Source organism: Marmota marmota, unplaced genomic scaffold (genome assembly GCF_001458135.2).
Source record: "Marmota marmota marmota unplaced genomic scaffold, marMar, whole genome shotgun sequence".
NCBI lineage: Eukaryota > Metazoa > Chordata > Mammalia > Rodentia > Sciuridae > Marmota > Marmota marmota.
The window spans coordinates 12,380,345-12,402,626 of NW_025999942.1; positions in this window are offsets into that span (position 1 = coordinate 12,380,345).

The following is a 22,282-nucleotide window of genomic DNA, read 5'->3' on the forward strand; positions in this document are numbered from 1 at the left end:
TTGGTCTCCCTTCTATTTTCAGGCAATCCCCCTTTTAAAAATTCCCTTTCCCCCTTTTTCTAACTTCTGCCTATGAGAGAACCTCGGGCCCTGGACTTCCTGAGTCTGGCTTATTTCACAGAGCATCATGGTCTCCAGGTCCATCCATTTCCCAGCAAATGTCATGATTCCAGTCCTCTGTAGGGCCACTGGGCACATGCACCACGGCCACCACAGCATCTGTGTCCGTTGATCTGCTTAGAGCAGCTAGGTGGTTCCATAGCTGGGCTGTTATGAATTGCACTGCTATAAACATGGATGGGGCTGCATCACTCTAGGAGGCTTTGGACAAATAGTAGGAGTAGGGCAGCTGGGGCATGTGGTAGTCCTCACACCTAGGCTTTGGAGGAATCTCCGCACTGCTTTTCAGAGCACTTGCCCTGATCTGCAGTCCCACCAGCAGTGGAGGAGTGCACATTCTCCCGCATTCTCTGTCACTCTTTACTATTGCATCCTTGACAGCTGCCATTCCGACTGGGGTGACATGGGATCTCAGTGCAGTTTTGATCTGCATCTCCCCGATTGTCAGAGCAGGGGATGGGGGCGGGGGGAGCCTTATTTCTGTTAATTGCTGCAGGAGCTCAGGGGTCCCAGGAGAGCTGTCTTATCCCTAGGCTAAACTTCTTTCTTCTTCTCTCTCTCTCTCTCCATCTCCTTCCTTCCTTCTTTCCTTTCTTTCTTTTCTTCTTTTCATGCCAGAGATTGAACCCAGGAGTGCTTAAGCACCAAGCCACATCCTCAGCCCTTTTTAGTTTATTTTGAGGTAGGCTCTCTCTAAGTTGCTAAGGGCCTCACTAAGTTGCTGAGGCTGGCTTTGAACATGTGGTCCTTCTGTCTAAGCCTCCCAAATCACTGGGATTATAGGCATGTACCACTGTGCCCATCCCAGGCTAAACTTTAAATTAACTGTCTCAAATTTTTAATATGTATGCCCTTGAAATAAAGTCAAAATACACCAGGCAGAGACATACAGAACTGCCCAGGACAATGAAGAATCCACAGTTACACTGGGAGGCTTCAGCACAACTGTGTCAGTACTGAGACCTCACAGCAGAGAAGCAGACAGGAAGTCTTCACAGGCCTTCAGCCAACACGAAGCACACAGCCTTGTCAGGTCAGAGCAAGACCCCCCAGGACAGGCCACATTCTAAGCCATAAACCACACCCCAACAAATGTGCAACACCAGTGAAATCCCAAGTGTGCTCAAAGAATATGGGAGATAAAGCAGAACCCAGACCAGAAGCAGCTAGAAAGTGTCCAGGCAATGGAAGGGGAAACTGGGCTCTAAACAGACATGGGTGGAAGAGGGAACTCAAGGGAAAAGTCTACCATTTCTAGGGAAATGAAATGTAAAAGGGCATCTTATGAAATCTGCAGAAAACAGCACAGGTGGTTCTTCAAGGGTGTGTAAGTCATCCTAAGCACATTTCAGAAAAGAAGAGGTAAAAGCAATTATTGAACCTTCCACTTCAGGAAACCAGAGAAATAAGAGCAAGGTAAACCTAAATTAAACACAGGAAAGTAATTAATAGAGAAAGTGCTGATGAAATTGCAATCATGAAACTCGCAGCAGTCTGCAAAATCAAGTTCTTCATGAACATCAGCATCACTGATAAATTGATATGAGGCTAAGAAAACAGAGGACAGGGGTTGGGATTGTAGCTCAGAGGTAGAGCACTTGCCTAGCACATGTGAGGCACTGGGTTCTATCCTCAACACCATATTAAATAAATACATCAATTTGTTATTTGGAATAAATAAATATAATAAAGGTATAAATAATACAATAATATTGAAGAAAAAAGAAAACAGAACAGAGAAACTACTAATTACAATTAAAAGTGCAATTGCTATGAATCCACGTGTGATTCAAGACTATCAGGAACATCAGTTTGACACAAATTAGATAAATTAGAGGAGCTGGACCAATTCTTTGAGAGAGACAATCTCCTACAACTTACACACAAGGAGAAGTGTGCAAAACAGATGAGCCCATGCCTGTGGAAAAAATAGAATCAGCAATTAATTACTATACAAAAAAAGGAAAGACAGGGGCTGGGACCGGGGGCCCAGTGGCAGTGCTCTCACCTCGCCTGTGTGAGACCCTGGGTTTGATCCTCAGCACCACATAAAAATAAATAAACAAAATAAAGATATTGTGTCTATGTATAACTAAAAAAAATATTTTAAAAAAGGAAAGACAAGGCTCCAACATCTCATACAGGCTCCCATAAAATACTTAGGAGTTGCCACCAATTTTCAGAAGAGTAAACACCTCCCTATTCATTCTGAGGCATAGGTTACCATATTATTAAAATTAAATAGAAAAATAAGAAAACTATGAATTACTCTTATGATCATGATCATAAATGCAAAATTCCTGCACAAACATTACATAATTGAGTCAAAAAATAAATAAAAAGAATTGTACACCATGACCAAGAGGGAATTATTACAGCTATGTAAGACTGATTCAAAATGTAAAAACCATTTAAATTTATCCATCACAACAAAAACCCAAATAATAAATGAAATGCTTACATCAATAGTTAAAGAAAGAGTCAAAAATAAAAAAAAAAAAGGCTGGGGGGAGCTGGGGCTGGGGCTCAGTGGTGGAGCACTTGCCTGCATGTGTGAGACACTGGGTTCCATTCTCAGCACCACATATAAATAATAAAATAAATGTCTACCAACAATTAAAAAGATATTTTTAAAAAAGAATGATAAAAAAAAGCACTCGAGCTTAGAAAAACCCAAATGTCTTTATAGAGATGCAGCATTGTCCTCTACTGTATGTGGAATGCACCAGAGAATCATGAAAATCAACAAGATGACATCGGGGTTGTAGAACATAAGGCTAATAAATAGCACTATTGTTATACTGATGACAGCAGCAAGCTGGGCCCGGAGGCCATGCCTGTGATTACTGCCACTCAGGGGGCTGAGGCAGGAGGATCACAACTTTGAGGCCAGCCTGGGCAATTCAGCAAGACTCTGTCTCAAAATAAAAACATAAAAAGGACTGGGGATGTAGCTTGATGGTAGAGCATCAGTGAATTCCAAAGAAGTACAAAAAACAAAATACCACACACCACTTATATAGCACCAAGAAAATTAAAAAAGAAATACTCATATATAAACCTGACAAGAATTTGTACGACAAAAACTGCGAACTTCTAATGAGAGTGTCAAAGATAAGGTGAATATATGGAGATGTTTTCTGTTCATACATAGGAAGCCTCAGTATTATCAATTGTTACAAATTTCAATTGTGGATTCAATAAAATCCCAAATCTTTTAAGTTATGTTTTCAGTAATGAAAGACCCAGAAGAACCAACACAGTCATGAACACTAAATTCGCAGGACCTTAAAAAACCTGGGGTTAAGAACTACTAAAAAGCTACAATCCTTGGACAGAATGGTTTTTGCACAATATAAATACAGTCGACTGATCTTCAACAAAGGAAAATTGATGGAAAGACTCTTGGAAAACATTGCCAAAGCACCTGGACATTAACATGCAAAGAAAGGAATTACACTGACTTTACAAAAGTCACAAAGTCAGCTGCCAGTGGAGCATCAGTCAAAAAGTAGGCTCTAGCACAACACCCACCTAGAACATAGAAGAACCTGGTTAACTTCCCAGAACCAAAAAAAAAAAAATGCCTATACATTCTAAAGCCAAATACAAAATTTAGAACTTCACAAAAATAACACAGAAGTACTTACAAATCTGAGTTCAGCATGATGGCTTCATATGCAACATCAAAAACATGATCTGTGAGTGAAACACTGGTAAATGGAACTTTATTGAAATGAAGTTTCTGTTTTTCAAAAAATACGCTTAAGAGGATGAGAAGACAAGCTGGAGAACTGGACAAAATGTTTTCAAAGCACATAATGACACTGGACTGATATTCGAAATACATGAAAAACACTCAATAAGAAAGCAAGCAAGAAGATCTGGAAAGATACTCATCCAATAAATACAGACAGTAAATACGTGTGTGAGAAGATGTTCACCAGCACATCATTAGGAAATTGCAAATTAAACAATGAGGTACCACCATGTACCCACTGGAGGGGCCACATGCCAAACACTGACAGCACCGAAAGATGGTGAAAGCATGAATCAGAAGAACTCTGTTCTTGCTGATGCAAGAACAGCTCCTTTGGAAGACAGTCTGTCATGCTCGTACAAAGTACGCACCACACACTCTACTATTAAGTCATCACACTCCCAGGTGTCTACCCAAAAGAGATGAAAATTATGTGCACAGAAAACCTCACAGCAGTGACTACAGCAGCCATATCTAGAAGTACCCAAAGCTAGAAGGAAGACGGGAGGAGGATGAACAGGGGGAGCCACAGGATCCCAGGGCAGTGAAACTCTTCTGTATGACATTATGCAGAATACGTGACACACACAATCACACTGCACAGAGGAGGACCCTAAGGTAAAGTGTGGACTTCAGCTGATGATAACATGTTGCTTCGTCCACTCTCTTCATCAAATGTAGGATAGTGGTTCAGTAACTAACAAACATACTACACCAATGCAAGATGTTGAAAACTGAGGACACTAGAAGCTGGAGAGAAGGGGTGTTGGATACTATGTGTAATGGTTCATTTGAATTATCACCTTGATTGAATTAAGAGATGCTGATGATTAAGAGGCTTCTGGGTGTGTCCACCAGGCTGTGTCTAGGAATGATTGGCATGTGGGATAGGGAACTGAAGTGGAGACCTTCCCTAAGCATGGGCAGCACCGTCCAATAGGATGGTAGGTTGGATAGAATAAAAGTTGGAAGAATAAGAAGGTAGCAGCAGATGCAAGCTGGATTCTTCTCAAATATTCCTGATTGCTGCTCTGCTCACTTGAGGATATCAGACTCTCCCTTCTTCATGCTTCCAAACTGGACTCTGCCAGTGATTCTCCAGAAGCCTTGGGTTTCAGACTAGGTAGCACCATGATTCCTCTTGCTCTGAGGCTTCAGCCTCTTGGACTGTGCAGTTACTGGTTCTCCAGCTCTTCAGCCTGCAGATGGCCATTATGGACTATCCAATTTCTGGTGGAGTAAGCCAATCTAGTAAATCCCCTTTTTGGAATCATACTTCCTATTGATTCTCTTCCTCTAGAGAACCCTGACTAATACACAATATAAGACTAGAAAAGAAAAAAAAGGAAAAAAAAATCACTCTGAAAATGAAGCCTTGAATAAACGCCGTGCCATGGAGTTTTCGCAGACATATACAATATCACACACTGAGTACCTTTTCCAGAGTAATACAAGACTAAAGTAAAAAGGAAGAGTCATAGATACAAATTTCAAAACTATGGAGGAAAGCAAGGAAACTAATTTTCTTTCTTTTTTTTTTTTTTTTTTTGNTGTACCCTTTTCCCCACATCCTCGCCGCCAGCACTTGTTGTTTGACTTCCTAATGGCTGCCAATCTAACTGGAGTGAGATGGTATCTTAGGGTGGTTTTGATTTGCATTTCTCTGACTGCTAGAGATGGTGAGCATTTTTTCATGTACTTGTTGATTGATTGTATATCCTCCTCTGAGAAGTGTCTGTTCAGGTCCTTGGCCCATTTGTTGATTGGGTTGTTTGTTCTCTTATTGTCTAATTTTTTGAGTTCTTTGTATATTGTGGAAATTAGGGCTCTATCTGAAGTGTGAGGAGTAAAAATTTGTTCCCAGGATGTAGGCTTTCTATTTACCTCTCTTATTGTTTCTTTTGCTGAGAAAAAACTTTTTAGTTTGAGTAAGTCCCATTTGTTGATTCTAGTTATTAACTTTTGTGCTATGGGTGTCCTATTGAGGAATTTGGAGCCCAACCCCACAGTATGTAGATCGTAGCCAACTTTTTCTTCTATCAGACGGCGTGTCTCTGATTTGATATCAAGCTCCTTGATGCATTTTGAATTAACTTTTGTGCATGGCGAGAGAAAGGGATTCAGTTTCATTTTGTTGCATATGGATTTCCAGTTAGGAAACTAATTTTCAATACTGTTTCCATTTAGAGAGAAATAGGATGATTTATCTTTAAAAGTCATTCCAACTGCTGGTGTGGTAGTGTGAACCTGTAATTTCACAATGAGGGAGATCGAGACAGGAAGATGGCAAGTTTGAGGCCAGTCTTGGAAACTTAGCAAGACCCTCAGAAATTTAGTGAAACTTGGTCTTAATCAAAAATAAAAATGGGGGGACTGGGGCTGTCTCTCAGTAGCAGAGCACTTGCCTACCATGCATGAGGCACTGGGTTCAATCCTTAGAACCACATAAAATTAAACAAAATAAAGGTATTCTGTCCATCTACAACTACAAAAAGGTTATAAATAAATAAAAAGGGTTGGGGATGTGCTCAGTGGTCAAGTGCCTCCGGGTTTAATCCCCAAACACCCACCCACCTCCAAAATCCTTTCACAAAGTTGAAAGGAATTTCTGGAGGATAACATGAGCAAGTTTCAGATGAGCAAGTCCCTGGCTTCAATCCTTCACAATAAATAAGTAAATCAATAAAAAACAGTCTATAAAACTAATTTTCTTGGGTTGGGTAGTAGCTCCGTAGTACTGCACTTGCAAGCATGCATGAGGCCCTGCATTCAATCCCCAGCAGTCCACACATACACAAAAATAATTAAACTAAATACATCTAATGGGTGATAAAAATGATTATAATAGAAAAGGTACACAGTGAGAGGTATAAAATACAATGAAATCAATGGAAAGACAAAACACTTTCTTACAAATGAGACTGAACATCCCATGATCTACACTCTCTGAAAACACACCAAGCATTTTAGTAAATTCTGTAAAATTCAGGGCCAGTTTTGCTGTGCATGTTGGTGAACTTAAGAAAAAGTACTTCTAAAAGTGGAAATAGTAGGCCACATCTAAGACTAGCCAAAATATCATAGAGAACACAGCGAGTGTAGACAAAGTATTTATATAACTCCCAAGTTCCTTAAGCTAAAAGGCCGGATCTCAACAGGGGCCCTAGGAGGAGGCATTTGGGAGGAAACAGGAATTAGATGAGATTGTGGGAGTGCTCATGAAGGGGACCAGCACTCTTATTTAGAAACAGGTGTCATTTACTATTTTAAATCATTTACTGATTAAATGATCATAGTTGGGTATTTCAGGTATTGCCCAGATTGTCCTTAAAATTCATCATGAAGCTAGGGGTGGTGGCACATACCTGTAACCCCAGTGGCTCAGGGGTCTGAGGTCCTAAACAACTTAGCAAGACCCTTTATATATATAAATTTATTTTTTGGTTTTTTAAGTTGGACATAATATCTTTATTTATTTATTTTTATGTGGTGCTGAGGATCGAATCCAGGGCCTCGCATGTGCTAGGCAAGTGCTCTACCCCTGAGCCACAACCCTAGCCCCTAGCAAGACCCTTTCTCAAAACAAAATATTTAAAAGGGGCTGGGGATGTGGCTCAGTGGTTAAGCACCTCTGAGTTCCATTCCTGATACCAAAACACCACACAGTTAACATGAACCTGCCAAGTCCAGACAACAACAGTGAGCTCTCATCCCCTGTCACATTCTCTACCTTGTAAACTGATGTTTCCATGGATCCTCATTGATAAATTTATCCACCACTTTTCTTGTAAACATGGATTCATGTTCTACAGCAATAATGCAAGATGGAGTTTTTCTGTTTCTTAAGTGGATTCTGGAGTCTAGGACCTGAATTTCAATTTGAAAGCACTGAAAAGACAAGACCGAATCTCAGAAACTTTCTGACATACTCAGGGGTAGCAAAAGGTGAATTAGGATTTTGTTTGTTTGTTTTATGTTTTTTGGTACCAGGATTGAACCCAGAGGCACTTTACCCTGAGCCACATCTCCAATACTTTTTATATTTTATTTTGAGACAGAGTCTCACCAAGTTGCATAAGGCCTCATAAGTTGCTAAGGTTGTTCTCAAATTTGCAATCCTCCTGCCTCAGCCTCCAGACAGCGAGGATTACAGGTGTGCACCACTGCACCTGTCTATAAATTAGGATTTTTGACAAATGGAACTATAACTAGATTTTTAATCCACTTTTCCTTGCCTCTTTAATAATTTCATCATATTTGACTCTGAATAAATAAACCTGAGCCTCAAATAAGTGAGCAGATCATTTCAGTGATAAACAGAAAGGGCTGGTGCTGAGGGAGCACCGACATGTCAGACTCAAGGGGCAGGTAAGGTTCCTGCCAGCTGGACATCTCCCACCTGGTCCTTCTCACTGAAACACTCCATGATCACCCTCCCAGGAGACCTGGACCATGACTCCAGTCTACGAGGCTTTCAGGTTTGCACAGCACTGCACTGGGGTGAGTGGTCCTTATGCTCTGGGAGAGCTTTCCTCCTACACAACTGTGAGAGAATGCAAGGGCAGGAATCACTGCTGACCTGGCCCCTCAGCACCAGCATCCATAGGCTCACTGTCCACCTGTCTCCAAGGAATTGGATCAGGGCTTGGGGGAGACGATGTCCCAAGGAGGTAGCTCTCTAGATGAGGCCTGTTCCAGAAGATTCCTCAGCCCCAGGGCCTCCAGTTGCTCCCCTGAGAGGCTGCAACCTACACCTTGGGCTGTCCTCTAGGAGAAGCTGATCCAGGGCCTGAAATTCCCTGCATCATGCAGGGCACAAGGCATGTGCGGGCACTTGTGGCAGCCCCAGGAAAGGATAATGACTGGGGACAAGGGTCCCTAGGAGGTGTCCAAAGGAAACCTCTGCCCAAGAAATTCTGATAACAGTGTCTGTATTTGGAATCTGTGTAAATGGTCAGAGACTTCCCCTTAGCTAGGGTAGGTGCTTGGTTAGAGCTCTGAGTTCTGCCTGTGGGTTGGGGTGTTAGGAGGTGAGGGGCTAGCCTCCATCAGCTCTATGGCCATGGTGACAGTGCAGCCTGCTATTCAGAGGCCTTCAAAGGAAAAGGAGCTCCCATCCCGAACCAGGTGTAGGAGGGTCCTTCCAGAATATGGGAGGGATGGAGAGTAATTGTTCTTTAGTCTCTATGCAGGAATGGAGAGGCTGATGAGAATCCATGTCCCTGGGAGGAGGAGGCAGAGTAGAGGGATTGAGGGGAGGACACATTTTGAAGGTCACAGTGGGGTCCACATCCTTTCCCTCAGTCCATGAGACCTGGAGGGAAAGGATATGGAAGTGGCAGTGTCTAAAGACCCGCATAGGAGAGTGATTCAGTTCAGTGGTGGGGAGAGGACTGTCAGAGGTGACCCAGATGTCAGTTTCCTTGACTCCTGGATTAGGATGGCTGAGGAGACCAGTACCTGAAGGCAAGGTGCCCATCCCCATACTGCTAGGCAAGGCATCTTGAGAGAAATGCCACTGCTACAAAGGATGGTCCCAACTGGTGGCCTCGTGCCTTCAGGGCAGATCCTTGGTTTTCTGTTACTTATAGAAAAAGGGGTGGGATGGTTCAGGCGAGTGAAGGGCTGGGGCCCACAGGAGGGCTCTGGAGGGCCTGAAAGGGGGTGTTGATGGGTGTGATGAGGGGCTCTTTGTGGGGGCCTTTGTGGTATGGTAAAGGGGTCGGGCCAGCAGAGCATGGTTGGGCATCCAAGCCCTAAGGAATCCTGTTAATCTCAGAAATGAGAGTACTTCAGCCTTGGTAGTGGGAACAGAAGGGGAGAAATGAGGTTTTCTGCTCCCTCGTAATGGCCTTGTGGGATGGGGTCAGTTGGAAGCCCATGACAGTGGGAAGTGAGAGCTGGACCTTAGAGAGTAGGTCCTAAGTGTGATGTGGACGGGATCTTGGCGTGTGGCTACAGAGGGGTTGTGTATGTCCCATACCTGAGGATTGATCAAGGATGGGGGTAAGGGTGTTAATGAGGGAGTAGTTGTAGGTGATAGGAGGAGGAGGAGTGGGAGTGGCGACAAGTCCGGGAAAGAGCCCTGCATAGGAAGATAAAGGAAATGGATGAACCTAATTTACTTAAAAGGCCTCAACCTAGTAAGGGAGTAGGGCATTGGGGGATGATGAGGAAAGAGTGGGACAAAGGGGTCTCGTGAATGGAGCATGTGAGAAGTGGGTCTTTAATGGTTGGTACGGTTTGCCTTCTACCCTGACAATGGAGGTCGTGGAGGTAGAATTGGCTCCCCAAAATTGGACAAGTACCAAAAATGAAGCCCTGGTGTCCAGAAGAAAAAAGATGGGCCTATCTGCTACCACAATGATTACCCTGGGTTCCCGTGTTTTGCTGGTGGTCATCGGGTGTCAGGACCCCAGGCCTCATCAGTCATCTGTAACTAGGCCCAGAAGGTCTGCCTGCAGTGTGGTGGAATCATATGACCTCCTGACTCACTGGGCAAGAGGGAAATTGACAGCCCAGTGACCCTCCTTGTGGCTTTTGGGACAAGGACAGGAGGTTTGTGAGGATTAGGGCAGGCACTGGCCCAATGGCCCAATTGACCACATTCATAGCATGAACCAGTAGGTTTTCCAGTGGTCGATTGTTGAAATGCTATGACTATGATTTGGTACTTGACCTTGCGGGCCCTTCATCTCCACCATTGTACACCTTGAAGGCTACTTCAAGTCCCTGGGCCTTCGGGGTGAGGGGACTTGCTCTAGCTTCTCAAGTTCAGCTTTAAGGTCAGGGAAACTTTGGGAGAAGAAGTGGGTCACAAGTAGGTCTGGCTGTCAGGTGACTCACGGTCTCAATTGGTGTAATGGAGCAGGTGGGTCACAAGTAGGTCTGGTGTCAGGTGACTCAGGATCTCGATTGGTGTATTGGGGCAGGGCCTGAGTCAGGCGGTTTAGAAAGGAAGAGGGGTTGGGCTGGGCTGTATCTCCGTGGCAGAGTGCTTGCCTCACACGTGTGAGGCACTGGGTTCGATCTTCAGCACACATGAAAGTACACAAATAAAATAAAAGCATGCTATCCATCTACAACTGCAAATTTTTTTTTGAAGGAAAATGAGTTTTCATTTTTATCCGGAATGACCTCTTGGAGTTTATCATAATTGACGGCTTTATGAGCTGTCCTTTTTAGACCTGCCAGTAAGCAGGTGGTGAACTGGTCTCTTCTTGTTCAGCCCCCAGGGGAATTATAGACCCAGGTGGGGTCTTGGTCAGGGACTGCTTCAGTGCCGATGGGGTGGGCAGGGTAGTTTGGTGGACTTCATTGGCGTAATTGTGGGCTTGTTCTCAGACCCATCTCTGCTCCTCTGGGAGGAGGGTGTAGGATAAGATCATGTGCCTGTCATGAAAGGTAAGGTCATAGGCTTGTGTTGTGTTTGTAGTTCTTTGGTACATGTGGCAGAGGTGAAGGTAAAGGACCCCAGGCACTGTTCAATTTGAGGGAGATCACTGAGAAGGGCACAGAACTCTAACAACCCCCTAGACCCAGCGACCTCACAGAGAGGGAGTAAAGGGGCAGGTTCCTGGGCAGCTGTGTGAGGTTGAGTGATGGGGACTGGGGGTGGGCGGGATGGTAATGTAGAGGGAACAGGTGGTTTTGGTGAGGCTTGCTAAGGTGGGGTCTCATCATTGGGGTCGAATGAGGGTTCGGGGTCCTTTGTGTAGGAGTAGGGTCTTTCAAGAAATCTGGAGCCTTGGTGGTAAGTAAAAGCTGAGCGGGGAGCAAGAAGAGCAAAGGGAAGGCTTAGAGTAAAGAGAAGAGAAAGCCTGCCACTAGGGGCTCTCCTCCACTTACCCAAGTGTCACAACAGTGTAAAGACTCTGTAAAATGTTGGGATCAAAGGTGCCATTAGGTGGCCATTTAGATCCACTTAGATCATGAAAGGGCCGTGACTGGGTGGAAAGTTGAACAGCTGATAAGCCCTTAGATTTGGAGCCAAACAAATCAGGACTAAGTGGGTGAGAAGGCAGCTGAGAGGTAATATGAAATTTTGGATTGAGGGTCCCCATGGTGAGTTTTTAGTCTGGAGTGGCTAGGGCTAGGCATGCCCAGCTCTAGATCAAACCAGAATAAAGAGGGGAGAGCAGTGAAGGGGGACCATCATCACACGATTCACTGCCCCATGCTAAAGCCTTTCTGGGACTGAGAGAAGGGTGTTATCGCCCACCACTTCACTAGTCCCAGGCAAAAAGCTTCAAGAGTGCCTGGACCCAGGGCTTTTGTGGCTCTCCCGGGGAGCAACCTATAGAGAACCAAGACCCTAGCTGGAACTCGACTCCCAGAGCAGACTCACCAGGATGCAGGGAAGGTAAAGGCAGGGTCACTCACCCAAATACCCCTGGTGTGTGGATGTAGGCGGGCACTCCATGGATGGAAGGGGGTGTGTGGTGATTGTCCTGGGCCCTGAAGCAGCTCAGATCCCCAGAGGAGAGAGCAAGGTCAACAGGAGGGCCTGGATCCCAGGCACAGCCCCATTGAATGGCAACTGGCGCAGGACTGATCACACAAGCACATCAGAGGCAAAGGCAAAGGCTGACAGGCCGTCTTCCACAGAGAGGACAGAGCAGCTTCCTCTCAAGAGTTCCTTTAATAGGCAAGGTCATGGTGGTGGGCGGGAGGAGTTCCTTTAGTGGCAGGGTTAGTCTTTGTGGTTGGTACAGTAAGCATCACCTGAATTTGTGGAAAGCAAATTACTATTTCTCAAGAACAGAAATGGGAAACTTTCTATTTCTCAAGAACAGAAATGGCAGTTATTTCTTAATAGGAACATTAGTTATAAATGAGGTTGGGTGAAAGTAAGATGGCTGTAGCTATGCCAATAATCACTCAGAGAGGCTGAGGCAGGAGAGACCCAAGGTTCAGGTCAGCATCTGCTAACAGTGAGACCCTGTCTTAAAAATAATCATAAAAAGGGTTGGTGACCTAGCTCAGAGGTATAACCCCACTGGTTTTAATCCCCAGTACCTCAGAGAAAGAGAAAGATTAGAGATATAGATATCTTGAGATATAGAGATATAGACATACAGATATATGGTATATGGTATCAGCTGGGGTGACCTCAGGCAACTTAGCAAGTCTCAACATTGTTGAAACAAGTTTAAGATATCAGATATATCACACATATGATATCTATAAATGAAAACAATTTGACAATTATTTTAATAATTCTCATCACCCCCTGGCCTCTGCTCTTTATACTGATCTATGAAAGGAAGCAATTGGTGTTGGTGCCTTGGCTCAGTGTCCCATCCCCAGCAGAAGGCGGGTGGGGGGAAGGAGGCAATCCTCTAGGACAGCAAGGTGCAGTGGAAATAAATTGGGTGCCTGTGCTTCATATTGATGTTCCACATTCTACTATTAGGGAGTCCTAGGCAGTGGCCTGACTCTGGCGATCCCACAGGTCAGGTCAGCCGTTTACCCCAAAACCAAACAGAAAAGGTCATGATGAAAAGCAGGAAAGGAACTTTGACCAGTGCAGCTACACCAGGAAGACAAGGGAACCCTGTCCTTAGCCCTGTCTTCAGGGGCTGACAAGGACTTTGAGGTTTTATAGAAAGAGTGATCATAGGCAGGTATGTATGGGAAGCACTCTAGGTAGGGTTTGCTGTTATCTGTGGCTTCAGGCATCCGTGGATCCATGGATCCCATAACATGTCTGTGAGCTCATGCTCATTTGTCTCCTTGACACCCATCACTCCATTGCACAGACTGACCTCACTTGGTCCCTCAGGAGGAGTCCCCCTCTCATGTGTTCTTCCCATGTCAGTCGTTCAGAGACACCTACATTAAAAAAAAAAAAACCCACAAACCCACCTGCTCCTGCCTGGAAAGCAACATACCCCCAGATGCTGACCCAGTGTTCTCAGCTTCCTGGGTTTCAACTGATAGTCAAACCAGAAAGAAACAAAAACCCTGCTCAGCTCTGGCCATAGAGCCTGCATATAAACCCCAAACATTTGTCACTCGGGGCCAATATGGCCTGTGGTGCCATCCATTATCCCCCTCTTGGAAAGTAAAAGAAAAATAAATAAATAAATTGCTTTTAATGTAGATTTTGTGAAGTCTTTCACATCCTACAACTGGCCCAAATTCATTTTACCTAACAGTATCACCATGGACAAGGTGGGCTAATGTATAAAGAGCCATATTCTCACACATGTGAAAAAGTAGCTGCACTACATCAATGTTCATAGCAGCACAATTCACAGTAGCTAGACTGTGGAACCAACCCAGATGCCCTTCAATAAATGAATGGATAAAAAAATGTGTCATTTATACACAATGGAATATTACTCAGCACTAAAAAATAACAAAACCATGTCATTTGCAGGGAAATGGATGGCATTAGAGCAGATTATGCTAAGTGAAGCTAGCCAATCCCTAAAAAACAAATGCAGAATGTCTTCTTTGATATGAGGGGGGGCGACTTAAAACAGAGCAGGGAGGAAGAGCATGAGAAGAAGATTACCATTAAATAGGGTCGAGAGGTGCGTGGGAATGGGAGTGAGAAGGGGAATTGCACAGAAGATGGTAGGAGACCCTCATTGTTATGCAAAATTACATATAAGATGGTGTGAGGGGGAAGAAAAAAGAGAGAGAGAAATGAGTCACTGCAGATGGAAAGTGACAAGAAGTGAATGCACAATAGCACCAACAGCCCGTGCATGTGGCAGATCCAAAGTGAAAGCAAAAATAAACAAAATGTGGAAAAACCTCCATGCACCAGCAATGTCTTATATTAAGCTGCAGAGTTAAGCATCAGAGGGCACATTTTCAGGAGAGAAAATGGCAACTAGTTACAATAGAGGTGTGATTTTTTTTGTGGGAGGGGGATACCAGGGATTGAACCCAGGAGCACTCAACCACTGAGCCACATCCCCAGCCCTTTTTTATATTTTATTTAGAGAGTGGGTCACACTGAGTTGCTTAGCACCTCACTATTACTGAGGCTGGCTTTGAACTTGCTATTCTCCTGCCTCAGCTTCTTGAGCAGCTGGGATTATAGGCATGTGCCACTGTGCCCGGCAGCATATTTCTTTAAGTGACCCAATGTAAAACCCAAGTGATGATCTGGAAGATGGTACACCACCCCCATAGTACTCAGCCAATGAGGAGCATGGGGGAGGGTTAGGGGACCTTGTGTACAAGAGGGTAAAATGCTGATCATAACTGCTCTGGGTGTGCCTGCTCCCCCAGACGTTCCATCTTGCAAGCCTGTCAGTAAAAGCTACGCTTTCTCTGTACCTTTGTCTCTCAGTATGTTAGGGGACAGGTAGATGACAATTGTGGGAACACAAGGTTTAGAGAATAGTTCTATAAAATGGGCCCACTGTGCTGACCCCAACATGCTTTCTTTGCCAAAAAGCAATTTATCTGCAAACCCTGCCTGGCCTTAAGTGGACAGGATATGTAACATTCCTCAGCAAACTACCTGTTAGCTTCAGGAGAAATGCAGGCAAAAACAACCTAAGAGGAACCCAGATTACTTTGGAGGGAGAGACTTTTGTGACTCTTTTCACAAAAGACCAGATTTTGGAAGATAAGGATAATTCTTTGGTTAAGAATCCAGTTATGACTACTTAGCATGGGCCAAGGTGACATAGAGTTGCCATGACAGTGGAGACTTGAAAGTCTGATGACACCCTGCAGTCAGTCAAAAGTCAAGAGGTGAACCTGGGCAGGACTCTCTGGAAACTTTTCCGGAACCCCAGTAAAGTTGGAATGCAGGAGAGGCAACTGTCCCTCTCTTTTCTCAGAGGACTCTCTACCTTGAAAGTATCCCCTTCCTCCTTTTCTATCCCTTCAACTAGCTCATGTCTATTACTGGGTGACATGTCTGAACTCTTTCTTGCATGGGCTCTCTCTTGTCCAACGAGGAGGTCCACGGAACAGGGTAGAGGAGAATGTGGCTGTAGAGTAGTGATTCAAGACCCCTGGAGACCAAGCAGGAAGCAGGTCTGATTTTAATGCATATTTACCATGTACATAGACTCGAGCTACTATAGCTAAGCAGATTATAGGCAGCCACCAACACAATTCTTTGCCAACTGTCCTTGTGGCAACCAATCAAGGAGGGGGGGCAGGGAGCAAGCACTGTCCTACGTGTATAGTCCTACGCCCAGGGCTGTGCTTACCGGGTGAGTGGCCTGCTGCTCCTGTGCCTAGCATGAAGGGAGCGGGCTGCCACTCAGGTGCCCTTAACGTATGCCACTATGCAGTACTCTGTGGACTTGTCCCCCACTTTCTGACTTGATTGCAAGAATCCGGGTTTGAAGGGGTTCTTAAGACTGCCTGAGTTTCTTGGAAGTTCCTATGTCTATAACAAGTCCATTCTTTGGGTTTGGACAAGTGAGCATATTTCTCACACATGGTAACTCATCACTAGGACAGTACATAAAAAACTGAAAAAAAAATAATTGAAGAAATTCTATGTTAGCAAATAATGAAAAAACAAAAACAAATAGAGCAGTAGCCTGGTATGTTGGTACAAACCATGGCAGGAGGAGTAAAAATTCTAGGCCAGGCTCAGAAACTTTATCTCACCCTCTCTCAATATAAAACTTTAAAAGGAGCAGTGGATGTCGTTCAGTGTTAAGAGCTCAATTCCCAGTAAAATACAAACACACACAGTGGAGAGCAATAGGAAAACAAAAAAGACATGGGGAAATAGAAGGATGTAAAAGGGCAGACCTAAACTTCACTACATCAACAGTGACATTAAATGTGAATGAATGAACGACCCTGTCCCAAGTAGAGGTCATCAGACAGTGAAAACAAGGCCCACTTCTGTGCTATCTACAGGGGTCACTGTTGGGAGCAAATGTATAAAGAGACTGAGAACAAAAGGGTGTGAACCATCCACCATGCAGACAGGCAGAGGAGTGAGCTGTACTATGAGCACCTCTCCTAACATCAGGCAAGATAGTTCAAAACTAAAAATGTACTGATAGATAACAGCTGTGAGGCTTAGAAAGGTGAGGTTAAGGAGTTACCAAAAACTCCATCCTCGTCCCCAATGTCAATCCAGTAATGAGGACATGAAAGGTCATGATTGGGGCAAGTTGTTTTTCCTTTTGTTGTGGAAACCCTCAAGAACACGGAACTATCTAACTGCAATCTTCTCTTTCTGTAACTGGGGTAACTGGGCTCATTTTGATTGGCTAAGCCTCTGGCCACCTGGCTGCAATCTCCTGCTTCTGTAACTTGCCTTGCTTGCATTGGCTAACCCCCCTAACGTCCCTTTGTGGGTTTTTGGCTTAAATATGATGCCAAACTGAAGGGGGCATGCCACTCTGACTAACTCGCTTTTAGAGAGTAGAGTGTCTGCCGATGGCCAGCAATAAAGGTTTAATTAGAATGGCAATGTGTGGTCTGAGAGTTATTTGAGGGTCTCGGTATCGGTATAACAATCCTTTACCATTGAGCTACCTCCTCAGCTACCTCCCCCCTTTTTTGACATGGGTTATTAGAAATAGCGGGGTACCACAAGGAATTAAACATGTGCTTAGAAGTATCTGGACAAGGCAAAATTTACTTCTGCTGAAGGGTGTGCTTCCAAAGAAAATCCAGCCAGCAATTGTGCCTGGGTGGGCAGTCCATCTGCTTTTATTCCTAACACAGTGCTCCTCCTTGCCCTGATAAGAACTTGGGATCACAATCTACATGACTGGTTAATTTTAAAATTGGGGTGGCAAAAGGGAAGGGCTATAGTTAAAATGGCTACAAGTGGATCTTACATCCCAATTAAGGCAAAATACTACATTTTGAAAATGCACCACCAAACTTTCTAATCCTCACAGGGTCTTGACAAATTTCTAAAGCTTGACTGTAATTTTCAATGCTTCTGCATCAGCCTCCCAAATTGTTGAGAATACAGGAATGCACAACTGTGCCTAGCTAAAAATGAGTTTATATGATATTACCTGTAGTACTTTTCATTTATGATACTGTTGTGATAGTAGGAGCAAATGTGACTCCATTTTGTTTTATGACTTCATCCTGTAAAACAACCATGCCAAGTAGAAGAGTCATGACTGGGGCAAGATGTTCTTTTCCTTTTGCTATAGAAACCTCTAAGAACACGGAACTACCTAACGGGGTATTGTTTCTGTAACTAGGGTAATGGGGCTCTGTTTCTGTAACTGGGGTGACTGGGCTAACTGTGATTGGTTAGGCTTCCCTCCGCTTGACTGCACTGTCCCGCTTCTGTAACCTGGCTTGCTTGCATTGGTTAGACCCCCTGAACATCCCTTTTGCAGTTTTCAGGCTTATAAGGAGTGCCCTTGCAATTGTTCGGGGCTGATCAGGGGAACAGCTTTATGTTCTGGTCAGCCGCCACTGGTGTGCTTCAATAAAGGCTTGATTTGATTATACGTGAGTGGTCTGGAAGTCAGTTTACGAAACCCTGGGACGAACGAAGCTTTAACTATAACACTGTATCTGCACAAACTACCTTGGTTTTATTTTTCTAGTCAACAAAGTCCTTTAATGACTTCTTGAAATGTCCCTCAAAACTATTAAATGATTCTTGTGCTATATCTGATGTCCAAAGTCTAGTTTGTTTCAATTAAATGTAAAACCTTATTCACTAGAAAAATAATTATTTCTTTTGGCAGTAAATGTAGATCTAAAATGTCATTGTACCTTTTTTCCCCTTCAGGATTTATATAATTTTAAATGTCTTTATATTTTCTGCATTAAGTTACTAAAGGGCTAAGGAAAGTATTAAAGATTGTCCCTGTTCATGTGCCTGTGGCGACCTTGATGGAACCATCTACTAAAGGCTGCCTTCTCAGTGGGTTGGGCTCACTGGCTGACTTTAGAGCACTGAGTCATTCACCTATCTCAAGGTTGTCACTTCCTAGCTTCAGGGGTCTGGCCAGTCTTGGGGGGATCAGTATGTCCCTCGGGCTGTTGTTAGAACAGAGATGCCTTTGCTGTAACTGGTATTAAGGAGCCCCACTGGGAATCAGACTTTGGAGTTTTACCCACTGCAAAGGTTAATTTGAACTGTCAACTTGATTAGATTAAGAGATGCCAGGGATTAAGAGCATTATTGGTATGTCAAGAGGGTGTGTCTAGGAACGATTGCATGTGGGATAGCCAACTGAAATGGGTAGCATCGTACAGTGGGCTGGAGGCTTGGATGGAATAAAAGTTGGAAGAACAAGGACGCAGCCGCAGATGCAAGCTCAACTCTTGAACGGGTTCTTGATTGCTGCTGTCTGAGGATATTGGACTCTCGCTCTTCCAAAGCAGATTTTGTCAGTGGTTCTTCAGAAGCCTTTGGTCTCAGACCAGGGCAGCACCTCGTCCCTCTTGTGCTGGGGCTTCAGCCTCTTGGACTGCACACCTACTGGTTCTTCCACCTGCAGATGACCATCGTGGACTATCCAGCTTCTGGTCGAGAAAGCCAACCTAATAAGTCCCCCTTTTATAATTATACTTCCTGTTGAATCTGTCCCTCTAGAGAACCCTAACAAACCCATAGAGAGGATGCTCTGACCAGGACTGCCTAATGTGGACCTAAAAGCTACTCCCCAGCTATATGACTGATTTTTTTTTTTTTTTAACCAGGGATTGAACCCAGGGGCACTTAACCACTGAGCCACATCCCCCAATCTTTTATGGAGATGGGATTTCACTAAGTTGCTTAGGAACTAAGTCGTTGAGGCTGGCTTTGAACTAATGATCCTCCTGCCTCAGTCTCCTGAGTTTCAAGGATTATAGGTGTGCACCTCCAAGCACAGCTCCTTGAAAGATTTTTAAGGTTTTCTAGATGTCTCTTCTTTCAATAACTAGGCTTAAAAAGTAAGTATTGGACTTAAATAACTGGTTCAAAGCAAAGTTCTTCAACCCCCAGGCTGCAAAGACCCCCAGTGTATTGTTTTCCAGTTCCAAAGACAGAAGTTGGAGGGCTGGACCCGAGGGTTTGGACTGTTAATGAGACAGGGATTTAGGGTGTATAGAGAGATATTGAGTCTTGAAGGAAACACCCATGAGCCACTGAGACAAAGAAAGCACAGTGGGAAACGTCGAAGGACATGCACTGGCCCATACCCTTGTAAAACAAGGAAATGCACTGGCATGGACTTGTACAGCTCCACCTGCCTCTGCCTCTTGTCCAGCCCCAAGCACCAGCCCCCTATACATATGAACACCTGTACCAATAGGTTGGTGTCTCTCCCTCTGCAGAGCCTGCCCTCTCCCTTGGGGGGAAGGTTCCTTGCTTTACCCAAAGACATCTCTCCTTTGAGACTGAGGCTGTTCTTCCTTGAAGAGCACCTGCTTTCTTAAAGACACCTCCATTTACACCTTGGACTGGTGTGTGCTTAAATTCTTTTCCATCCTGGGGTCCTGAGTCACCCGCCCCATCTCTCTGGGAGCTCCTCAAACATTTTCTGAAGACATCTCTTCTCCCAACATAACTCTGGCTCGCTTTATGAATAAAGTCCTTGCTGCTCTGCCACCATGACTTACTCAGGAAAACAGGATTACCTTTCCTCCCCATTCTAGACACACCCACCACAGGGGAACAAGTAATTCAGACTTGGGGAGGCACCAGATGATCTCAGAAAGGACTCTCATATTAACAAGTGAATTGCAACTCTAGACAGAACACCTGGAATTTAGCTTCTGAATCACCTCTTTAATAGGCCCCTGCTCCCCTTCTGATGGGCAGAATCACAGCCTCTGTGCTGCTCCTTTGCTATTAGAGCAATAAAATTTTTTTCGTTTTCTCAAAGCCGTGTCCCAGTTATTGGATTGGCACGGGGACAAGGATTGCGCTTTTGGTAACACCACCACATTGATTTAGGTACTTCTGGGGCGGCAGGCCAGGACAAAACAGAGGGCTACACAGCATCCACAGGAAGGGGAACCCCCAGGATGGGCTGCATGTCCATGGACAGGTGGGTTTCTGCAGATGTTGAGAATATTCCTTCATTTTACAACCAAGTTGCTCTGTGATGACGATCCCCTAAAGCCTGAAGATAAGGCTAAGTGGCCGGCTCCCATCTCCACTTTCTTCTCACATTCCTTGGAGTCATCACACCTTCCTGGCAATGATAGAGTTTGCCCCCCAAATGTAAACTGTACATCAGAACACACCTATTTTGTACAAATGAACATAACTGGCATGGAAATTTCTGGGGGAAAGTTGTTGAGGAAATAAAGAATATCTTTTGGTTAAGAGTAATACAGAAAATGGTTTTCACCTTTCTGCTTTGCTTAATATTTTAGCTCTAGAGGAACTTGGAGTAACTTTTTTTTTTTTTTTTGTACCAGAGATTGAACTCCAGGAAATTCAACCACTGAGCCACATTCCCAGTAGTCCTATTTTGTATTTTATTTAGAGACAGGGTCTCACTGAGATGCTTAGGGCCTCACTTTTGCTGAAGCTGGCTTTGAACTTGGGATCCTCCTGCCTCAGCCTCCCAAGCTGCTGGGATTACAGACATGCCCTACCATGCCCGGCAACCTTAGAGTAACTTAAATAGCATTTATAGGGAGGATCCAGCAGCATGGCATTGCCCACAATGATGACACAGCAAACTGACACTGTTGTAAACGGAAACTATTAAAGCAATGTGATACTCACATCTTTCATAAAAACATGTAAATATTCTTAGAAAGGGTGATTAAGGAAAAATGTATATATAATGCACAGATAAGAAATCAGAATCTCATACTTCATATTTAAAACTATAAGGATTTTTAAAAATACTGATCTGCTTTAGCAAAGTTTACAAAGAAATGGTTTAAAGAACAAAGATTTTATTAATTTCTTAAATATTTATTTTTTAGTTATAGGTGGACACAATACCTTTATTTGTTTAGTTTTATGTGGTGCTGAGGATCGAACCCAGGGCCTTGAACGTGCTAGGTGAGTGTTCTACCACTGAGCCACAACCCCAGCCCAAGAACAAAGATTTTATCATGACAATTTCCTGTTTTCTGCTGATAAGTTTTTGATTGGTTATGAAAATTAAGTCCTTATAGCTAGGTTTAATTCAAATATTTGTCCTAAAGTCTCTTTTTGGTTTATAACTCTGGTTAAATGAACTATTTTCACAATGAAACTATTGATATATTCTAAAGCTTTAAAATCTGATAGTCCATTCTTGTAATATCCCAGTGGCTCAGGAGGCTGAGGCAAGAGGATTGCAAGTTCAAACCCAGCCTCATCAGGGAGCCCTTGAGCAACTCTACAAGACCCTGTCTCAAAATAAAACACAAAAAAGGACTTGGGATAAGGCTCAGTAGATAAGCACGCTGGGTTCAATCCCTTGTACTACTACTACTAATAATTTTAACATCTGATAGTCTACATATAATGCTGTAAATGAA